This window comes from Chiroxiphia lanceolata, chromosome 6 (assembly GCF_009829145.1).
Source record: "Chiroxiphia lanceolata isolate bChiLan1 chromosome 6, bChiLan1.pri, whole genome shotgun sequence".
NCBI classification, from domain to species: domain Eukaryota; kingdom Metazoa; phylum Chordata; class Aves; order Passeriformes; family Pipridae; genus Chiroxiphia; species Chiroxiphia lanceolata.
This window is the reverse complement of record NC_045642.1, coordinates 62,556,955-62,572,743: the sequence shown is the minus strand read 5'-3', so window position 1 is coordinate 62,572,743 and position 15,789 is coordinate 62,556,955.

Here is a 15,789-nt window from a genome sequence, read left to right as displayed (position 1 = left end):
AGGGTTCAGGGTGTGAGATGAATTAAGGGGATAGAAATTGAACGGAAAAGAAATCCCCTTGAGTTCCAGCTTGTCATCTGAGAGCTGAAGTGCCAGGTACAAATAATTTCTGATTAGAACCAGTTCAGCAGTACAGGTCTGTTTCAGTACAATAAGAAGTTGCACAATCCAGATTCTGGAATGTTTTATTGAAACAACAGGAAAGCAGGTTCAGGATTACTGGGGATAAATGCACTAACTACATGTTAACTACTGTCATGGGTTTGAAAAGAGATGTTAGAATTTTTTCCCAAGTGCCCCCCACCCAACCCCATCTGTTTCTTCCCGGATGGGATGGGGGGGGGGGGGCGGGACGGAGCGGGGCCGCGCACTGTGGGCAGCGCAGGAGCAGGGGGAGGGAGCGGGAGCGCGGAGAACGACCGAGAGAGAGAGACCGATCCATCTCAGAGCAAGGTATTCTGCTTTCAAGACTGCCTGTGGGAAAAAAAGGACTTTTTTTTTCGTTGCTGGCTGCAAGCACACGTGGCTGCGAGCAGCTTTTGAACTGCCGGGACAGTCCTGCCTTTCCCCGCCTCCCTCCACGGGTTCCCGTGGGTTTCTCCCCCCCACCTGGGGAATTGGGACTTTGTTTTGTTTCTTCTGAAATTTTTGATTGCCCCATTTGTTTATTCAGATTTTGTTAATAAAAAGCTGTTTCTTTTCCTTTTCCACACTTCCACCTGAAGTGTCTTCATTTCTAAGTTGTAATCTTGTTAAACTAATACAACTACTTATAAATTAACTCCCATTAATATAGACAGTGTCCATGATGAGGTGTGAGCCCCACAAGCGCAGCTCTGTGTGCGAGCACCTCTTTCAGGGGCCGTGAGCAGGAGTCCTTTGAGCTGATACCAACAGACAGATGTTCTCCTGCAGGGCCTCTGTGTGGGCATCCATATCGCGCGCCAGGTGCTGGAAGAGGTTGGGTCAACCCTTCTGAAATCTGGGGCGAGCTGATCTCCACATGAACGCTCTTGTGGCCTATGTTGGAGTGGTCAAGGTGTTTCTTCCTCCGGGAGCAGCACAGGTGCTCCAGGAGATCCAGCAGCTGTTGCAGGAAAATCCCTCCTTTGCCACTGTGACAGGGGTACGGTGTTCAGGAGTTGCATCCCAACTGTCTCCAAGGCAGAGGTGGAAAAGCCTACGCCCACCAGACATGGGTGAGGAGCTCAGGCATTTGCAGTGACAGCTGTCAGGGGGGGCCTGCCTGGCCAGGGGCCTGAAGAACTTGGTCTCAGCCCCAGTGTAGGTCTCAGGCCAGGTTGTGCTGGGGATGGAGTGACCTCTGTGGGCTGGCTGCTCACAAAGACATCTGAGTGGCCTTCCCACACCCCAAACAGCATCTCAGCCAGGAAGCTTTCCTTGCCTTTGGTCATCTGGAACGTGCAGGAGTGGCTGAAGGGCAGCAACATTAAATGGCAATTGTACAACTTCGGCAAGAGCACCCAGGCTGCTCTCAGCAATGGGCACAACCAGCGGGCAATTTTCTGCATGTCTGGGGAGGAGCTGGTGCACAGGGTGTGTAGGAGGCTGATTCCTGTGTGTGTAGGGCTCCCGATTCCTCCTCAGCTGCTCCTCGGGCTGTTGGAGGAAGCACAGCGTGTTCTCCCTCTGCTGCTCCCTCGTGCAGGTGAACACCAGCTCCACGCAGATGCAGAAGTTCCTGGCAGACATTTTCCCTGCAGTGTCCAGCTCCAGGTGGAAGGTGTGCCCCAAGGGAGGTTCAGGGGTACCGGCACTTGGTACACAACATCCTCCTCATGGAGACTTCAACCCTTGAAGGTGCTGCCGGCCCCAATGGCTCTTTATGGCACCGAGTAGAAACTGTTTGACAGCCAAGTGCAAAGACACGTGTGAAGTTGTCCATCAGGTCAGTTGTGGTTGTGCAACCTCTGTCCAGGTCCAGAACAGCCACTGTATGTGCTCCTCTAAAAGCCTTCTGAGCTTACTTTCAGTGTCCTGGTCCTTGTCTTCATTTGCATCATATTTGCCTTCTTCATTTCCAACAGCACTGGCTTCCTGCACATTGGCGTCATCACTGCCTTCTTTTCCTCCATTTCCAGCATTGTCTTCTTCATTTGCGTCAACACTGCCACCTTTCCATCATCATTGTTGTCTTCCTCCACATTTGTGTCATTGCTTTCTACTTCTTCCTTTGCAACAACATTGTCTTTTCCTCCTCCTCCATGTGTTTGCTGGAGTTCTCCTCCTGGCCACTGCTGTCTGGCTCACAGCTTGTTTTCCTGAGGCTACACCAGAGCCCCAGGAGCAGGCCCAGGATGGCAGCCTAAAAGTGCCATTGCTGCAGGGCAGCCCCGAGCAGGGCTCCCCGGGCCCTGACACTGCGCTCCAGGGGCCCTGCTCCAGCTCCTGCAGCAGCCGAGTCATCTGCCCCTCCAGATACTCCGCACACTGCTCCATGTGCTCCCGTGTGGCCTCATCCAGCTCATCCCCAACCAATTATGGGTTCTGGGTGAGGCTTTGTGCGAGCAAGGCAAGGAATTGGAGCCGATGTTGCAGACCATTGTACTTCTGAAGGTCCTCTGTGTGGGCATCCATATCGCGCGCCAGGTGCTGGTAGAGATTGGGTCAACCCTTCTGAAGTCTGGGGCGAGCTGATCTCCACATGAATGCTCTTGTGGCCTATGTTGGAGCGGTCAAGGTATTTCTTCCTCTGGGAGCAGCACAGGTGCTCCAGGAGATCCAGCAGCTGTTGCAGGAAATCCCTCTTTTGCCACTGTGACAGGGGTACAGTCACAGCGTTGTCTCCAAGATGCAGCTGAGTCATCTGCCAGTCCAGATACTCCCCATGCTACTCCATGCGCTTCTGTGTGGCCTCATCCAGCCCATTTCTGACCACTTGTGGGTACTGGATGAGGCTCTGCACAAGCAAAAGGACATTGGTTTCCAAGAGACATTTCCCAGGGGTGATGAGCAGCTGCAGGGGGCGATTTCCCAGTGGGCGACTCCCAGAACACCGGCTTCTGTGTGTCCAACTGATTCAGTTCTGCTGCGTCAGGGCCCTGGGGAGTGTCTGGGATGAGCAGAGTCTTCATTGTCTCCCCAGTGAACACATGGAGTCTCCCCAGTGAACACAGGGAGTCTCCCCAGTGAACACACAGCCACAGCAGTGGTGCATCTTGCTTGGTCCCTGCCCAGCCAGAGCTGCCAGGAAGTTTCACAGCCCATGGGAAATGCCCAGCATGGCCTCAGAGTGCCAAGGGAGCACAGGGGGAAAAGCATCTGTGTAGCCACCGCAGTCTTCAGTGACTACTGAACGGGGGAGACCATTAAGAGGAGGACGCTGCTGCTCTTGTCAGAGGGCTGCTGCACAGGGGTGGTGGGGGCAAATGTGGCTCAGCTTTGCCTGCTTGACTTTTCCTACCTCCTGTCTGTTCCTCTTGTCCTCTGAATTCTCCAATCTCAGATCACCACGTCTAGTTGCTCAGAGCCAGCCTTGCCAAGTGCCCTCAGTGATGTCACCTTCATCAGCTGTACTTGCCAGTAAATCAGCCGCTTCAGCTTGCTGTGGAGGAGCTGGGAATTACCTCAGTTTGCTGCAGATGTACTCATGAAATCCAGAACAGCGTGGTGATACAGAGATCGCTGGGGTAGGATGCAACTTGCTCTGTAGCAGTCCAAAAACCACAGTGGACCTGCAGAAAAATGGAGCCTATCCTTCTACATGAGGTTGTTTCTTTGAGCTGGCCAAATTCTCGTCCACAGGCTGAAGTTATGAAGACCCCTATGGAGACTGGCTGAGAAAGTTGGGGCTGTTCAGCTTGAGAAGAGAAGGTTGTGTGGACACCTTAAAACAGCCTTCCAGTATCTGAAGGGGCCTACAGGGAAGCTGGAGAGGAACACTTCATCAGGAACTGGAGTGACAGGACAAGGGGGAATGGCTTTAAACTGAAAAGAGAGTAGGTTTAGATTAGATGTTAGGAAGGAACTCTTCCCTGGGAGTGTGGTGGAGTCCTGGCACAGGTTGCCCAGAGAAGCTGTGGCTGCCCCATCCTTGGAAGTGTTCCAGGCCAGGCTAGATGGGGCTTTGAGTAACCTGGTCTAGTGGAAGGTGTCCCTGCCCATAGCAGGGGGATTGGAATGAGATGGTTTTAAAGGTTCCTTCCAACTCAAACCATTCCAGTATTCTATGATTTCCCCATGACCAGCATTGGTCCCCCCAAAAGACTTCTCCTCTCTTCCCTCCTCTTGTGAAGAGAGCACGGAGCACATACTGATGCTGCTGGTGGTGTTGGGACAGGTTGGTGGATGCTCTTCCTGCCATCCCATGGATCTGAATCCCGTCTGAAGTCTTCGGCCCTGAATCAGTGCCTTCAAATGACAGTTATCTCCCCCTCCTTCCTTTTCCATTCTGCACTTGAGTAGACCAACATTTCTCTTCGTTTGCCACAGAACCGCCCAGGTCCCAGTTCTCATATTGTGGAGCTTTCTGCCATAAATCAGCCTGATAGGTTTATTCTCTACGTAATGGGAAATTATGACAAATGCAGCTGTATAATCTAGTTAGTAACTCACCATAATGACTGCTTCTGGGGTGATTTATGGGTTTTGTCATATGTGAGCTTTCAGAACATTAGAGATTACATTTTTCACACTTTTTTTTGTTGGAATCTCAGTTTATTAGACTTCACTGCGGCATTAATCACTTGCAGTACAACCCTGGACTTCACAAATGTATCAGATCAGCATGAAAAAGGCAGAGAAAACAAGAACTGTTGTGAATTAATGAGCCGGGTAACACATGTCTCACAACCAGTGATGAAACAACCTGTGTTCTTCTTCATGCCGCAACAGAAAGCCCCAAAGTCTGGCTTTTTTTTTTTTCTCACAACACAGGCAGCAGCAAAGAACTGAATCAACACGGCCACGCTTGAAACCTGAAAGATCTGCGAGGCTGAGTCTCTTCTTGCTAATGGTAAAATGATGTGTGAATCTGTCCTAAACGTTCAAATAAAGAAGATTGATTCACAGTTATAATATGGCTTATAAGCAAAACACTGGGATTCTATAGGAGAAATGCATGTGTTGTGAAACAGCCGATAAATCAGAGAGGCAGTTCCAAGGTCTACTGTGAAGGTCTGGGAAATGTTCAGAGTTGCCATCTATGGAGTTTGATGCAGGATAAACTGGAACAAAAGGCCATCGTTACCCAGATTGCTTTGGTTTAGACTAGGTTTTTTTTCTCAGATTATTTCTGTGTAATACTCCAGAAAATATGTTGTAAAGGTCACCATGATCCATGGGACACAAACAGGGAGGCTGGGGTTGATGCAACATGTTCCCTGCACTGGGAGGGTGGACAGAGGCCAGGCCTGTTTTGGGGTAAATCAGGAAGTGGATGTCAGACCCCACCTCAAACCTTGTCTGGACAAAGCCTTGGAATCGCAGAATATCCTCAGTTGGAAGGGACCCACAAAGGTGATCAAGTCCAACTTCAGGCCCTGCACAGGACACCCCAACAATCCCACCCTGTGCCACTGCATGTCCTGGTGGGCAGCATCACACAGCTGACCCTGGTTTGGGGTGGGTGGGTAAGATGATCCACAGGTGGTGAGGAGTATCCCTGTTCCCTGAGCACCTGGAGAGCTGCAGACACTGATAACCAGTAAGGACACCAGCCAGGGAGGTGACCTGGGGTTGGTGAACAGGTGTCTCCTTTCAACTGCTGCTTTCTGCTAAAGATAACACAGCCTGTTACCAAGCTCTTGTTGCTGAGGTGATAAATGAGTGGTGAGATTCTGTGCTTCATGTCGCTGTTTTTTTCTGCACTACTTTTACTCTCAGCACCGGGAAGAATTGGGCCAGAATGGAGGGGTTTGGAGTCACAGTGCTGGAGCTGGGATGGACAGCCAGGCAGAGCAGCTGGAGGTATCACAAACCCTCTGCCAAAATACAGTGCTGCTCTGTTAACGCAAGATGGGGATACTGAGCCCAACTGTGAATATTGATGGGATGCCACAGTGCTCAGGGCACTTCAGAGGAGAGGTCCTGCTCCAGGCTGAGCTTTTTGGATACTCAGGGAGCAGCTCAGGCACAAACCTTTGTGTCTTTCGTGAGCCACTGCTGCTTTCTTAACCCCCTTATTGGGCTGTGTATGGACAGTTGTCTGTGGAAACTTGGACATGAAGGACCATGGATGGGCATGAAATGTGGCCTCCCAGTAGAAACAGCTGGGCTGAACTCCTTATTCCAGCTATGAATCTTTGCTCTCAGGAGCAGCAGATTCCATCCTTCATTAAAACAGAGCCTTTTTTTAGTTATTATTTTGAGGAACACAAAGGACCTTTCTTGTTTATTTTATTAGCATTTTTAATTACTCTTGTTTGGGCAGTGCAGGGCACTCACTGCATGAGAAGCATGAAATGTTAGATATTGCCAGAGTGGGGCATCTGCAGTGGGATGTAAGTGTTGAATCTCCTTTTGGAGATTTGGAGGTGTGGGAGTCAGAGGCTCAGGTCCTTCAGTGACCAGCAGCAAATGGGAGACAGGCACTGCACAGACACAGAACGTAACATAAATCATGGCCAGATTTTCCCTGCCAGCTAAAAGGAACTCTGCTTGTATGTGTTGTTTTGATTTTAAAAACACAAAAAGGAGACCAAAACATGCACCCGAGTTTTCTTCTTCAGCTTGATACAGGCTGGGAAAAACTGTTTCCATGAGTTTGTTGCATCCATTCCAGACTTCAGGCACTGATGCTGGGCCTGAGCAGGGGGCATCACCAGCTTGGATGAAATTTGGTGCATAAGTGTTTGATTTTTGAAGTGCCTGCAGAGGGACTGGGCAGAGGCAGCCAAGGACTGTAGGCAGGGCTGGGAGAATCACTTGTGTCCTGCTGGGAAGGTGTGGTAGCAAGAGGGTGATGAAGGCAAGTAGAGAAACAAATCCAGTTTTTGGCAACTCTTCAGTCATCCAGATTGAAGTGACCAATGTGGAAAATGTGGAGGCTTCAACAGATAAACCCCAGCAAGTGCCATTCTCTGCAGGTCTTGGATGATGCCAGCAGTGTCTCCACAGGAACCTAGGGAGGAGGAGAAGCATCCCAGTGATTACAGAATTGCAGGTGGTTGATTCAGTATCACCTTGAGCCCAGGTGATGCTGCTGCTCTGCACAGAACTCAGCACAGCCAGAGGCAGGGACTGGACAAAGTTCTGTGCCAGCTCAACCTCCTTCTGACTGCACCAGCTGTGCCAAGCCAAAAATATGGTCAAATCCCAGGCTCAGCCTATGTGATGTGGGAGAGATTTTAGCCTTGGTCACAAGCACATCCTCACAGAACCTGTAGGCTTTACATTCAAAACCAATTTATGGATGGAGTGTGCAGTGCATGGACATGGGAGAAAACCCAAAAAAACCACTTGCAGCATCAGACCTTCAGATCTAAGTAGTGTGGCAGGGGATAAATCCAGCTCAGAGCTTCTCAACCTGTGCCTGTTGGTCTTCAGGAGGAGAATCAGAGCAAGGATGGGGAGCAGGAGAATATCCCAATGTGCTGCCCTGGTGGCTGCTGGTGCCAGATGAACATCTCCAGCCCTCCCTCACTGGCAGGAGCCCACTGATTTTCTAGCCCTCCAGCACAGACAGGGAGGCCCAGGCTGCTTTGGGCAGCTGCCTGATTTTCCTGTGCCTCAAGCTGGCCCGGCTGGATGCTCTCAGCTCCGACGTGGTCCAGAGGAGAGAAAACAAGAGGCATTCCTGCCGTGTGAGGGAGCAGAGCTGTCACACAGCGCCGTCTGTCATGTCCCGCTGACAGATGCTGGCTGCAGCAAAGAGGCTGGGAACCAAAAATAGCCCCTTCCCTACACAGGAAATAAATAGATGGGAAGGCGTACGTGCACCCAAGTCTCCGTGTCCTGTGCTGTGCCCCAGTGGAGAAGCTCAGCATTGGGAAGGGGGTGGGGGTGGCATGGCTGGTGCACAGATGCCAGCCTGGCCTGACCCGGCATCTCCCAGCTCTTGGACTGCAGTACCATGTGCATCTCCAAACTTCCACCACCTCCTGGGCCTATCCCCATCCTCTCAGACAGTTTCTCCTCCTGGCAGATGTGGCTAGTAAGTCCCATGTGATTTTTTTTACTTCTGTTTTTGGCTTCACGCTGACAGAGGGCAGGGTTAGACTTTAGATTTTGGGAAGAAATTCTTCCCTGTGAGGGTGGCGAGTCACTGGTGCAGGTTGTGGCTGCCCCATCCCTAGAGGTGTTCAGAGCCAGGTTGGATGGTGCTTGGAGCAACTTGGTCTAGTGGAATGTGTCCCTGCCCACGGCAGAGGGTTGGAACAAGATGATCTTTAAGGTCCCTTCCAACCCAAACCATTCAGTAATTATGATTTTAAGATTTTCTATGCAGAACAGAGCAATGTCCCCATTAGGCTGGCAGGCATCTTTCTTTTGCTCTACCGAAAGTCTGTTTCTCCCCTCCTTCTTGCCTTCATCTTTCTTGGAGGAAAACTGTCTTTTATTTTGTGCTAAAAAAAATCTAGACCACTCCTTATCCCCAGCCCTGAACTGACAAGTAGAGAGTAAAACTAGGGAGTAAAACATAGGTGGTGGACCAATGCCATGAAAACTGTTTTCTCCCCATGGCTCCATGTCTCTGTCTGCTCCCAGGGTGCTGGTTTTCCTCCTGGGGACCAGTGCCCAGAGAGTGGAAAATTGGGGGTGAATTGTTGAAAAGGCTCTGTTTGGAGCTTAAGTCGATGGCTCTGCTCTGAGGTCAAGGAACTGCTGCTTTTGCCAGCAAAAAGAGCCCAGATGTTTTTCAATTTACACAGGCGAGCTCTCCAAAAGCAGGTTAGCACTGTCATGCTGCACGTTTGGGAAGGACCCCCTCTTTCCAGAGTCCCTGGCATAAAATATATGCTGTGAAACAGGAGGTCGGAGTGCTGAAGTGATTTAAGAGCCCTTGCTCCGACTCAAGGATTTTGAAGGGGTCTTCATGTTTGTTGTGTTTCTGGGTTCTAATATCAATGAGAGAATTAAATCATTATATTGAAACATCAAAACACTAATGCTTTGTTTTCATTGGCATGAACCAAAATGATCTAACTCAAAAGCCATGAAATATCAGCCTTTTTTTTTTTTTCCCTGACGATGAATAATAAGATCTCTGGCTGCTTGTGATAGTAAATTTAATAATGTCAGTGATTTGAAAGGTTTGAGTCCTAAACGTGAAGAAATGTGTTTTACCCCCTCCACCCTCTGCCTTTTTCTTCCCTCCCCCCCTCCACTACTGTCAGGAAGTTTTGTGGTAAATAAGCCAAAATGTGTAGATTAAAACCCATCGGTCTCATGTACCAGGTGAGTGCCAAACTCTACATACCCGGCGCAAACCTCCATCTCCCAGGTGGTCTGAATTTGCTTATAGCTGGGTCCTGTAAGCAGATTTAATATTTCATAAGCACTGCTCCATCTCATGCCTATATTATTGACACCACATGGAAGTCAGGAAATTGGTTCTTTCTGGGAACAGTTTGCAGAAATATGCAGCCTGTCAGCTCCTTTCTCATGGGGTGCATTAACAGAGGGGCTCGCAATTACAAGTAATGAACCTTCTCCAGATGTCTGCAGTGACTCAGCTCCAACTTTATCTTCGACGGACGAGATGGACTTGACAAGATGGATTATTTGTGGATATAATATAATGGCTTTGCAAAACGTGGAATTCCCAATTATTGCAAGGCAGGCGAAGCATTCGGTAGGAGCAGGAACGCCAAGGTTTATCCACTGGATAAACAACAACAACCCAAAAGGAAATAAGCTGTGCCATTTCCCCCCTCTTGAAACTACCAGTGTTCCCATGCTGTTTTAATTCTTCCTCTTTACGATACCGTTTATGTTACACACATTAAAGTTAAGTCATGTCTTTAATAAGATGGAAACTGGAAGTGAGATTTTGAAGGAAAAGGAGCTCGGAGTCCTAAATTTACTCTGTGCTTGGAGAGCACAGAAAAAACAACAGAAAGGATGGGATATACCAAAGAAAGCAATTTTAATTGTCATCTTCCATGGAAAATTGAATCCAGTCGTTCCCCACCGCTGTGAGTGCCAACGTACTGTGCTATATATGGCTGGGCGCTTATTTTAGCAGTTCAGCTGTACAGAAAAAGTGTAACCAAAGTGAAATTTCTCGGGTAAAAGCTCTGCCTGCAAATGATGCATAGGGTTCTCTGGGTTATAAATTTCAAAACAGGTATTTCAAGGCCTGCGTCGAATAATTGAAACAAATCTCTTTTACTTTGGGTTTGATTAAGAGCGATAATTTCATGCTAATGCCCTCCGAAGGAATACTTGTCAGGCGTGGATAAAGAGATGCTGAATTATCTTTCTTTTAAATCACAGGTCTCCTGGCACCCGAGTGGTAAGGCTTGGGGTCTCCTTGGGGAAGTATTTGTATATCTTTTTGGGCTGAGCTGCAGGTTTGTTTGATGTGGATCTTCAAGATAAAATTACTGCGCTCCAGATGTTCCAGTTTAAATGTTTGTACATAGGGATTTCCTTGGTTGTTGAAGAGAGGAGACTCAAAACAGACTCGATCATTCATGCATCTATTTCTAGCACATGTTTTGCCATGTTCGAGGAGGCGAATGTCGAGAGGAGCTTTTATAAACAGGCCTTTCTTTCTCAGAGCATGGTTTGTTTACCAGGTAACGTGCAGGGCAGGTTTCTGCAGCGCTAACAGCAAAATGTTGATTTAAACTATCACACCTCTCCCACCAGCTCCAAAGATCTTCCTTTCTCATTGGGAAGAGAAAAGAAAGGGGGAATTTTCCTCCCTACCTGTTGCCTGCCAAGGTGAGATGTGCTCTGCCTGCATCCCCACTGTGAGTTGTTGCACCTTCTGCAGTGGCTGTTTCCAGGTATGGGAAAGGCTGAGTTCTGGGGATGCTGGACCCAGCCCGGCCCCAGGTGGTGTTGATCCATGAAACCCTGCTCCCATCCCTGCTGCAATCAGACTCTTTGACCCCCTCAGGATCTCCTTGGGCTGAGGACATTAAGAGTTTCTCTACAAGAAGAGCCCACTCAATATCACACCTGTAAGAGACAAGCTCTGCCGGCACTTGGGAGTTTAGTCCCAGCTGGGAAAGAGCGGAGACCTTTCCTCTGTGCTTTTGTGCCAGGGAGGAGGCAGCAGGATTCCTTCCCTACCATGATTCTTTATGGGTGTCCTCAGCAGTTTGGGACAAAAACATGTCTCAAAGCAGCAGCAAACATGTGCAGAGACAAATGACTTCAAAGGATGGTTGATAATTATCAAAAGGAAAAGCCAGCCTTTTGTAAATAAGAACAAAAAAGAGCCCACTGCAGGACGGGGTCTATCCTGGCGCCAGTTTTGGTGGCATTGAATGCAGCAGTGTGGGAGCAGGGCTGGCTTCTCTATTTTGGGTGTCTGTAGAAGTCAGTGTAGAGGGTTGTGCTGCTTATGTGGGGAGCAGGAGCTGATTCAGCAGTTGTTATTCTCTTGTGGTCACTTGGGGTGGCCTTGAGGTCTCAAGTGGTGGCTTTGTTATCATGGAGATGCACAGGAGGTGTTTAAATCTTCACTTCCATGTATCCACAAACCCTGCTTTTGACAGTAATTCAGAAATTTGGGGAAGAGTAGACAACCTTATTAAAAAGTACGATAGAGAAGAGGCAGTGGCAGGGAAATGAGGAAGAAGGTGGTGGAAAGGAGACCTGCCCTGAGGTTGGTGCCAGTCCTCTGTGCCCAACAGTAAAGCCCTGTTTGAAGTGAAAGCACTTTGAAGGGACTGCACTTCTTCTTGGGAAAGCACCACATGGAAATGCAAAACACGCTCCTGCGGCAACACGCTCCCCTCTCCCTCTTTTTCCATGTACACGGCCGAGCAGCTCCGAGCTCCAGACAAGGTGAGCCTTCTGCGTGCAGCCACCTGCTCCCAGTGCATTTCCAGCCGGAGCATCTGGGGCTCAGGCTGCCTCTTTCCGGGCACCTCATCCCTCTCCATCTCTGGTGGTGGTCTCGGACGAGCCTGCGGCTCCGCGGCTCCGCATCTGCCGGGAGGAGCGGGACCGTCCCTTGCCGGCCCCAGGGTGTGAGCGGGCGGCCCTGTCGGATGTTTCCCAAGTGGCCCAAGGCGTTTGTAGTGAGAAAGGAATGTTCTTCCTGTCCCGCCCCATCCCCTTTTCAAAGCCCTGCAATTCCCAGCCAGCCATATGATTCCCTTCCCAATATATTCTTCCCTTCAGCTGTATTTTACTGTTTTAGGGGGTTTGCTAGCCCCTAGTAATATATAGTAATATATCCCCCCCTTTATGCTCGAGGGAAACATCTCCCTGCAAAACTCCATGGAGGAGAGCTGGTATCCTTGCCCATGTGAGGGGTTCACCTGCAAAGTGTATGCAGACACCTCTGTGACCTTTTGGGATACAGACCTTGGAACAGGTTGCCCAGAGAAACTCTGGATGCCCCATCCCTGAAGTGTTCAAGGCCAGGTTAGACAGGACTTGGAGCAACCTGGTCTATTGGAAGGTGTCCCTGCTGATGGCATGAGGTTGGAACAAGATGGGCTTTAAGGTCCATTCCAACCCAAACCTTTCTGGGATTCTGTGGTTCAGCCCCACTCAGCCATATCCATGTGGACATCTGAGGCTTGGGCTTTCATAGCACCATTTCCCACCGGAGTGGTAAAAAATCTGATGGTTTGATTGTATTTTAGATGGTGCTGCAAAGTAGGTACAAGCAGCCTTCACCCTGAGGAGGAAGGAAAGTTGAGAATGTTTGGTTTTGTTATTACTACTGCCAAATTTTGCACCCTCATTCTTGCACCCAGTTGCGAGGACAGCACAGAGGGTGAGGACAGCAGCTGTGTGCTGGTGACTGTCCTCTCCAAGGTGAGCTGCTGTGCATCATGACAACCCTGCTCCATTCCTCACAAGCCTGGAGAGCTGGTCTGGCCATTGCTACGAGCTCCTGGAGTTTGCTCCAGGATTTGTTGCAGTGCTACAGATGTCAAGTCCTGGCTGGCCAGAGATGGCTTAATAATCTAAAGGTCTGAGGAGGTTAATGAGCCAACAAAGAAAAATAAGAAGCACAGGAAGAGTTGTAGCCCAGAGGTGTGATCTTTCCAAAGCTGGATAAGGAAAGCTCCCTGATGGTGCAAGATCTTAGACTTAGTTGTGAATGATAAGATGCACTTTTGTTTGGTCTAGTTCTGCCTTTTGCTTCCAGCTTGTGATGATTTTTGAAGCAAAATATGCAAGAAACTGTGCTGCACTTTCACTATTCTGCACAAGCTCCCCTCCAAGCCCCCAGCATCACTCTGCAGTTCTCAGTAGTGTACATTTGGGCACAGAAACGTTTGGTGTGTGCAGGTGCTGACAATAACGTGGGGAAGTCACAGCCTAGGCTCAAAAAACTTGAATGCTCTGTTTTACAGTGATGTCACTGACCTTACATGTGTGTGAGGGAGGAGGCTTGAACCTCTTCACAATGTTAGTATGGGAAGATATATCTCAGGATTGCCTCTTTCCCACAACCTGAGCACAGGGGAGTACTTTGAAGAGGATGGGCTTTGCATTTTTTACACTTCTTGAAGCACATGTAAAGAATTGCCTGGGGAATATACCCGCCCTGGCTCCATCCATACTGACTGCTCAGTCATTCCTGGCATTGCCACGTCTTACCTTGGCCAAGTGTGGATGTCTGTGGTTTGTAGGTCCCAAAGAGAACAGTCCTCCACTCCATGTCCATGTTTTCTTCTCTGAGTGGATTATTTGCTTCACTCCTGAGGTGAAAACAGGCTTATGTGCAAAATGGGCAAAATTGGTTTGGGGATAAAATCAGCCAGGGGGTGGAAAAATGGCAAGATGGGGAAAACCAACCTGGCAGTATAACTGTAAATCTTAGGGGTAAGAACCAGCATGTGACAAACAGGTGCAATTTTCCTGGGATAAAAGGAGCTGTGCCACTTCAAAGAGGTTAAACACTTGCCCGTGGTTGTGCAGTTCTCCCTTTAAACCATCCATGTGGGAGACCAACACCACAGTGCAGCACAGAGCATCATCCCAGGTGGCCCTGCAGCTCCTGTTGCTGTCCCTGGACGGTCAGAGGTCCCCCTTGTTCCCCAGGGGAGCAGCCCTCGGGCACAGTCGGAGCAGCAGGACTCCCACTGTCCCATCCCGGAACACTTTGTCCTTGGATGCTGCTCGCGGCGAGGACAAAGACCTGCGAGCCAACATAAATCATCGTTTGAAGTCTGCAATGACAACATGGAGAAACACTAATGGGATCATTTAATAAAACCCACATTGTCTCTGTTGGGAAGCTGTACAAACAGCGCTATCGGGAGCTGCCCAAGCCAGCCCTGGAAGGCCTGTTGCTGTTCAGATCATGCTCGTTGCATGCGGAGGGAGGCAGGCAGCTGGATCGAAGGGCTGATTAATCAAACAGTAGTTTGGCTCTGGGATGGCTCATGTGGGAGCTGGGATGCTGCACTAACACACCCTTCCTTTCAGTGGCAAGCTGGACACCTCCCCGAGCCCAGCTGTAGGTGAGGGATGCACAGAAGAATGTGTGACGCCTCTTGTTTGCATTTACCCTCTCATCCAGGCAGCACCCGTGGGTCCCCCTGTGGCTGGTCCTGGCTGAGAGACCCCCCTCACTGCTCTTTCTGGGAAAATCAGCTCAATTAATCAAAGCCAGCTTCATCTCTCCCTTGCCACGCTTAGAGTAAGGCCGGGTGTGGAAATCATAGAATCATGGAATCCCAAAATTATTTGGGTTGGAAGGAACCTTTACAGACCATCTAATTCTAACTCCCTGCTGTGGACAGGGCCACATTCCACCAGACCCATCCAACCTGGCCTTGAACACTTTCAGGGATGGGGCAGCCACAACATCATGTCCACAAATACTAATACATTTTGTCCTCGAGCCAGCACCTAAATCCATTTCATCTTTATTTCGCTAATCATGAGATGTATTATGATCTGGGGGAATCAAGGAGTTCTCCACCCATGGCAGACGTCACCCAGGACAGTGGTCTCACCTCGCTGCCAAAATTCCCTTCAGGACCACTTCAGATGCACACCTTGGCACAAGGTCCTTGCTGGAGGTTTTGCTGATGCTGATGTGCCAACTGCTGCCTTGGCAGAGAGGGCTTTTCCACAGAGGACCAGGTTGGAGAAAGCATGGACTGTCTTGTCCATATTTTGCAGAAGGTTGAAGCATTTCCTCCTAAATGCACTTTAGGAGTGTTTTAACTATTCTGATATTTTTAGGAATGCAGATCTGATGTTGACTGCTCTGAGCAAAGCCTAAAGAGGGGCAGAACTACCAACTCACAGGATTTTACTGCAAGCTTTGTGGTATTTTTTATATCCCAGTTCCTGGAGTCAGGTGACTGAGAATTTCAGTGCTAAAAAAGCTTTTCTCAAAATTGGTGTTAAACCTGAAATCACCTTCAAGACTCAGAAAATACCAAGAATAGAAAATAGGTTTCTAAAAAAATATTGGGGTTTGAGTGAGTGTCACAGTTTCAGGGAGCTGGACTTGATTTTGAATATGGTAGTTTATGTTGAGGAAGTGTAATTTTAGTAGCAAGGTAACATCCAGTCCTCTCAGTCTGCCTGTGGAGCTGGTGGGCAGAAGTAAGTGATCCCAGGGCTGCATCCAAACAACATCTTCTGCTGCAAAAGGGGAAAAGATACCTTTGATTTGCCCATTTCTCTCTGAAGGTTGTACAGGGAGCCTGTGAGGACCATCAGAGATGC